The 7,041-nt window shown below is 39.9% G+C and overlaps 1 pseudogene; it reads right to left on the reverse strand.

The window, feature by feature from the left end:
* Positions 1–2,229: 2,229 nt before the first annotated feature.
* Positions 2,230–4,072, reverse strand: LOC118537645 (E3 ubiquitin-protein ligase TRAF7 pseudogene; annotated as a pseudogene).
* Between the last annotated feature and the right edge of the window lie 2,969 nt (positions 4,073–7,041).

Raw genomic sequence — 7,041 nt, forward strand, 5'->3', positions numbered from 1 at the left:
TCTGCATAAGAGCGCCTGATTAGGCAAGATGATGAAAGGCTTAAGAAAAAGAACTCTGGAATCATAGAGTCCTGGGCTTGAATCCTTTCTGCATTTAGTGCAAGGAATAATGAGCCATATTTAACCTTCTCAAACTGTGGTTTTCATCTGTGACCTGATGGCCTAATAATACAAAATGACTCCTACAGTAGTTGGGATAATTAAATGAGTTAATATATAGTGTCTGGTAAGTGGTATGTGCTCACTTGATCTTAGCCAAAAGGCCGAGAAGCGATGGTATGTGCTCAATAATTGTAGCTATCGTGATTGGCTATGAGAAATGCTACCATAAAGGCAGGTATATTTACCTTATACATACCCTTAGTTACTTCATTTCAGAACATCTATAAAACTCAAAATTTGCACTAAATATCTCAGCACAGAAGTACTGTCTGGATTATATTTCAATGTTTCATATGTAATTTTTGTCTCCTTGAATACAAGGATTACATTTTTGCTTTCACCCGTAGTGTAGGCTGTAATAAATATTTGTTGAACTGAAACAAGAAAAAGTATCACCACTTAAAAAATTGAGTGTAGCTGTTATACCTCTAAATAATTCTTTTTTGTCTGTCTCACCCTATTACCATTATGAGTAATTTTCTTTTTATCAATATTAAGTGCATACAGAGGCAGCACATAAAATACCAATTTATCGGGTCACGGCATACTGCGACAATACCATGATGTAATGCAGTGAAAGATGAAATTTAGGACATAGATGTCTGTAGGAGGTCCAAAAGTTATGGAAAAACGATTCCAGTTGTACAGACCACAATCACAGGATTAAGGAAAAGCAATTGTCACTTGTACTCTGTGCTCATAACAAGAGTCAGAATGTGCCAGATGCACAGCTTGTCTGCAGCTGTTGTCATTTGAATCTTTTGTACAACATCCATTTTCTCTCCCAACTGTTTGGGATTTCTAAGTGCAGAGAGTTGATCCGAATCACTTTTGTGTAGAGAATTCTTGTATAATAGCTCTTAGATTTACACCATGCATAAGAAAACATAACCCAGAAATAATTCCACACATAGTGCTTAAGCTAGCACAGATGTCTATGTTGGATTTAGTTGGATGCAACTCTAAAGTGCTGATTAGGTCAGGCTATGGGCATTGCCAACTAGAGCTGGAAAACTTATGAATTGCTAAACTGCCACCTCTGGGATAAATGTGTACTTTAAATAGAGTTGTTATATGAATATTAGCAGGTCAATCTCTATCTAACAAATGTATATTTTCCACTATACGTTAGATTTGCAACAAGCTTTTACTGGACAATATTAAGTAGACCATGTGATTGACAACATATGAATGTGCCATATACATAACATATTTCAGGACCAAAGGCTGTAAAAATGGCCATGGTATATTTGTTACTATCATGTTTGTAGATACATATCATCTTTGTTACATTAAAGATTAAAAAAATTACTTTAAATTTTCAGACTGAAATTATGTCTTCCATAAATCAGCAACTCATCTATTTCACTTTATTTTTTATCTCCATGCCGAGGCAAACAACTCAAGAGAATATTATAAATTTTATTAATTTATTTTTAAAGATTTTATTTATTTATTTGACAGAGAGAGACACAGCGAGAGAGGGAACACAAGCAGGGGGAGTGGGAGAGGGAGAAGCAGGCTTCCCGCCGAGCAGGGAGCCCGATGCAGGGCTTGATCCCAGGACCCTGGGATCATGACCTGAGCCGAAGGCAGACGCTTAATGACTGAGCCACCCAGGCACCCCAAGAGAATATTATAAATATTGATCAACCTTGATAGATGCTTGCTCTACCTAAGCCAACTTTAAATCTTTTGTTCAGATTAAGTTTAGTATTTCTTTTTTTTTTCTTTTTTTCATATTCCATGAGACTTTTATTTTAATCAGGAAGTAATCCAATCCATATATAGTCTAGAAACAGTAAAAAGGCCTTAGTCCATCTAGGGTGGGAACGGAGGTGGGCAAAGAGAGCATCCAACATGGCACCTGGAGAGAGGGACTGGGCATTGTTTGGCAGCACTGAGAGCAGGACCAAGCAAAAGGAGGCTTGCTGAGTGTAGGGCAGGGAGGCCACTGCCTGGCAGGCTGAGCCCTGTCTGCTTGTCCCCACAAAGCAGGCAGACACTGAGACCACTCATGTGGCCAGCCTTCCCCAGAAGAAGCCAACACTCAGTCTGGATTCCCTGTCAGCAAGTCCAAATCTTCACAGTGCTGTCCACAGTCCTTGAGAAGAGCCAGCCCTGGGACACAGACATCACAGTCACATTGCCCTGGTGACACAGCAGCGTCTGTGTACACATGATGTTGTTCCTTCTTTGGATCCTGAGGGACCAGTCATACCAGGGGCTGAAGACTTTGGTCTGGTAGACCATGAAGAGCATACACAGTACCTGTGGACTGTCAGGGTCCACACTTGCTCCTTAGACTCCATGCCCCCACATGAATGAGTTCTAGGTGCCATAGACAGTGTAGTGTTTCACCACATGGATAAAATAGATGTTGCCACCAGATGTCTGTAGGACATGGATGCAGTTGAGGGTCTAGATGTTCCAAATCTTTACTGGTAGGAGCCACTATACAGGTACTTCTGGGCAGCTATCAGGGCCCATACCCAGTGGCTGAGGCCCATGAGCTTCTTCAACTCAGCTGGGTGCCCAAGATGTTGCAGACCTTGATGGCCTTCAGAGAGACTTTGAAGAATATGCTGCGTGAGGAAACCAGCATTCACATTGTGTGGTCATGCCAGGACTGTGTTCATCTTCTGCAGGATGTCTCACAAGATTATGGTATAGTCTTCTGAGTTGCTGTAGAAGCTGCACCCAGCATGTAGAATGCTACCACAAAGCCATCATGGCCCTCCAGTGTCTTCTGGCACTTAATAGGTGGTACATGTGTCTCACACATTGATGGTCTTGTTGGAGAAGCCACTGAAAAGCAGGTCACCTGTGGAATGGAAGCAAAGGCACAAGACAGAGCCCTGGTAGCGCAGGAAAATTCCTTTGCACTGAAGATCTGCTGAAGGTCATGGGACTCGTAGGATTCCCATGTTTAGGCATGCATTGATGCGGGACAGCTGGTCTGACAACATGGACACATCCCTCTGAAACTCCATGATGCTCTTGCTGAGTTTGCTGGTTTTCATTCAGGATATCAAACTTGTTCTTGATGCCCTTCACCAGCTTCTCCTAGAGCTTGCCCAGCAGAGAGCTCAAGAAAGCAGCTCCTGGCTCTTCCACACTAGTACCATGTGCCTTCCTGGAGTGGTATTCTGTCTGCCGCAGGAATTCCTTCAGGCCTGAAAGTAGCAAGTTTCCAGGTATGTCTCGAATGTGTCCTGGTTCCTAGTGAATCATGTACTTCGGGTGGGGACACTTGATGTGTTCACACTCCTTGAGCTGGGCTTCCAGGTTCATCTTCAGGAAAAGTAGGCAGCTGGGGTTTGGGGGGCACTGCACAGGTCTGTCACAGCTGCTCTTGTGGTCCTTCCAGGGACTGAGCTTACTGGATGAAGAGCTCCTGGATCTGCTCCACCACAACAAGTTGTTCACCACCACCATCAGCTCGGCGTTGCCCATAGGACACTTCTGTGTCTGCAAGGCTCATCTTTGAGAGAACGTGTGCCCACACATGATGTCACAGGGTCCTTGAAAACACTGCAGTACAGCCAGTGCGGGGCTTCTTCAAGGGATGCTCTGCAAACACCAGTGGCTCCTGTTCTTCCTCTGCCTTGGGCAGCGAGAAAGCGGAGTGAAGAGACATGCCAGACTCAGTGCAGCGAGGTGAGCCAGATGGCAGAGTCTGAGTGGCAGGGCTGCTGATAGTGGGCCATGCTCTCCTCCTCATCCCATGGAGAATAGGCAGATGTGCTTGTGTGCATGCAGGTCCCATCAGCTTTCCTGATGGTGCTGACAGCCAAAAAGGCAGCTGGAAGGTTATTTCTCTTCTGGTACTAGTGGCAACATCCGGGGTGGGATGGTTGACAGGTCCCTCAAAGAAGCAGCTGCAGTGGGCACTCTTGCCTGGGCTCATGCCCTAGAGAGGCATCTCGAGTCCTCAGGTGATATGTTCTCTGCCCCCCTGCCTGCCCTGAGGCTATTGCAACACCTTCTCCCTTCTTGTGCCCACTGGCCCCTGGCCAGAAGAGGGCTTAGGTTTACCTCTAAGGATACTTAGTCTTGCAACCAGTGCCTTCCTCCATAAAATACTTATATACTGTTCACTTCCTGTTTCCTTTGATAATTACCTATTACAGACAGATTTAAAAAAACTGTATTGCTAATATGATCCTAATTGCTAGAATTGCTCAGTTTATGAACATGAACTAATTATTTCTTCTCTCTGGTCCAACAGATTTAGAACTAAATTCACATTGTGCCCTCAGATTCTTAGAGTAAGTCCAATAATACAGTCAGATATCTATAATGAAAAGCTATGAATTAATTGTATCCAGGTAGTCCCTTCTATCCTGCTGAGATAGCATATGAAGTGAAGGTGAGTGCATTGGTAGGAGGTACAGAGAAGGAAATCTTGGGGATAGTAATGTTTCACAAACAATCTTTGTCCTCTGATGCATAAAAGCTAGCTTTTAATTTGAAATATGATGGACAACATAAAGTGCACATTTTCAATCCCAATTACTTTTCTAAGTTACTCAAGTGAGTTGACTTTTGAAGATCACCGTCCCACTATACACTTGTCCAACAAAAAAAGCCAGGAATTTTCTTAATTCCAAGCACTATTCTATAACAAAGAAATTATTCCAAACATTCAACATAGATTTTAATCTAAAAAATGTAAAAACACAGTCTCTATCCTTATCCCATCATATATGCTTTTTGTTGCATATAGTCAGCTTAATGGGTCTCTGTAACTTTAAGGTTTTTGTCTTTACCATGCAAGATACCAGCAGAGAGTGTTTGCTTGCTTTGAGTTCCCATTCCAAGTTCTAGAGAATCTCATGGCTTTAGCAATGAGCATATATCTATTCCATTCTGATTCACTGTATTTCGGGGAATCAGGGACATGTAATATAATCACAATTGGTGTAAGTCTGTCTTTGTGGATGGCAGTACTTTTCACAGAAAAGAGGGACATTGGCAACTGTCTTGACAAGCCAAAAATATCTAATGAAAGAGAGTATGCACTTTTCATTAAAGAACATTAGTTATATTATTTTTATTGCCAGCACATTGGAATGTATTTGATTGATAAATGTAAGGATATTTTATGATCAAAGATTATACAGATAAAATTTGATAGGACAAACAAAGTTCGTGTTGAGACACGAACACTGATAATGACAATTGGCAGAAGTAACTGATGTCAGAAAGTAGTACCTGAGTTCAGAGACAAGGAGGTTGGTGGTTTCAAGGAAAAACAGAAGTGGTCAATTGTTTTCTGTGTACTCTTCCAATCAGATTGATTCCAGGAAGAGTGAATCTGTTGCTCATATTCATAACTGCTATGCCTTTGAGTGAAAATAACTACTTTTAATAATGCCCTCTTACATAGTCATTCAAATAAAGTATTCTTCCCTGGAAGATGATCAAATTTCAGAGTTATTCTCATTACATTCCAGGAGTATTTTTGATTTATACATATCCAACTAATCAAGAAAGTACAAAGCAAGGGCATGTAATTTGCTATGACTATTCTTTTAATGATTTGAATTTTATTCATCAGGTTCTCTGACAATGTAAAAATAATTTCATAATAATGATTCTTTGTATATTTTACTAAGGGTCATGTAGCTTAGCTTTTTCTTTTTAAATTTTACTTTCTTTGCGTGAAAATTTAAGATACATTATCCCGATAGGAAAAACAGAAATAATGGTCCTTGAGGTCACATTTCAGTAGTGACCGTCAGATTTTCTCATCAAGTTTTATTTTAGAACCTCAAATTATTTGATAATAGTGACAAATAAAGATGTATAAATAGCTAATGATTTGGTCATTTTATTTTTATTTTTTTAAGGATTTTATTTATTTATTTGACAGAGAGAGACACAGGGAGAGAGGGAACACAAGCAGGGGGAGTGGGAGAGGGAAAAGCAGGATGCCGCTGAGCAGGGAGCCCGATGTGGGGCTGGATCCCAGGACCCCAGGATCATGACCTGAGCCAAAGGCAGATGCTTAATGACTGAGCCACCCAGGAGCCCCAAGGTCATTTTAACATATGTTTTTCCCCCAGGATTAGAAAGCTATTTGCCCAGAATCAAGCTAAGGAATCAAGATCCAGAAATGATTAATAAATATTGCCTTTCATTTAAATATTGCCTCTATGCATATTTTAATGAAATAAAATTAGATTTTCTAAATATAAAATGTTTTAAAATATTAATAAAATTATATTTAAATATATTGACTTTATCCTTATTAACTATTTTGATATATTTGTTTAAATAAATATTTTTGCTAACAGAGTATTATCACACATGGACTCATAATATGTTTATCCAAAAAAGAATTTACAGATAATATGATCCACCCTCTTCAGCTAACAGATGAAAAAAGTGACATCCAGAAAGGTCATGAGAAATTTACAGATAGAAGCCAGATGTGTTGACTTCCTGTCAAATACATCTTCTGTTACACATATTGTAGCTTCATGAATCACCAATTTTCATCAAAATGAAATGTCATGAAGACCCAATATTAAAAATACTTAACCATTCTATTATATTTGATTGGTGATTTATGTGGCACATAAACATTTTGTAACATCCCTAGGTCATTACTCTAAATATTAATATGTGAGTGGGTATAATTCTATAGATAAATTGTTGTTTGGCAATGTACTTTGGAATGTCAGTAGAACAATAGTTTATTTCACCAAGACAACTACAACCTTTTTTCCTCTTGTTTCATAGTTTACTATGCATTACAGTTTATAGTACTTGAAATAGAACCTATGTTTATTCTTATATTTTTCCCTGGCTTTTAGATTTCTTGCAGGAACATTATACAGTCGCCTTCAAAGTGGTGGCTTGCTTTCACCT

Source organism: Halichoerus grypus, chromosome 4 (assembly GCF_964656455.1).
Source record: "Halichoerus grypus chromosome 4, mHalGry1.hap1.1, whole genome shotgun sequence".
NCBI lineage: Eukaryota > Metazoa > Chordata > Mammalia > Carnivora > Phocidae > Halichoerus > Halichoerus grypus.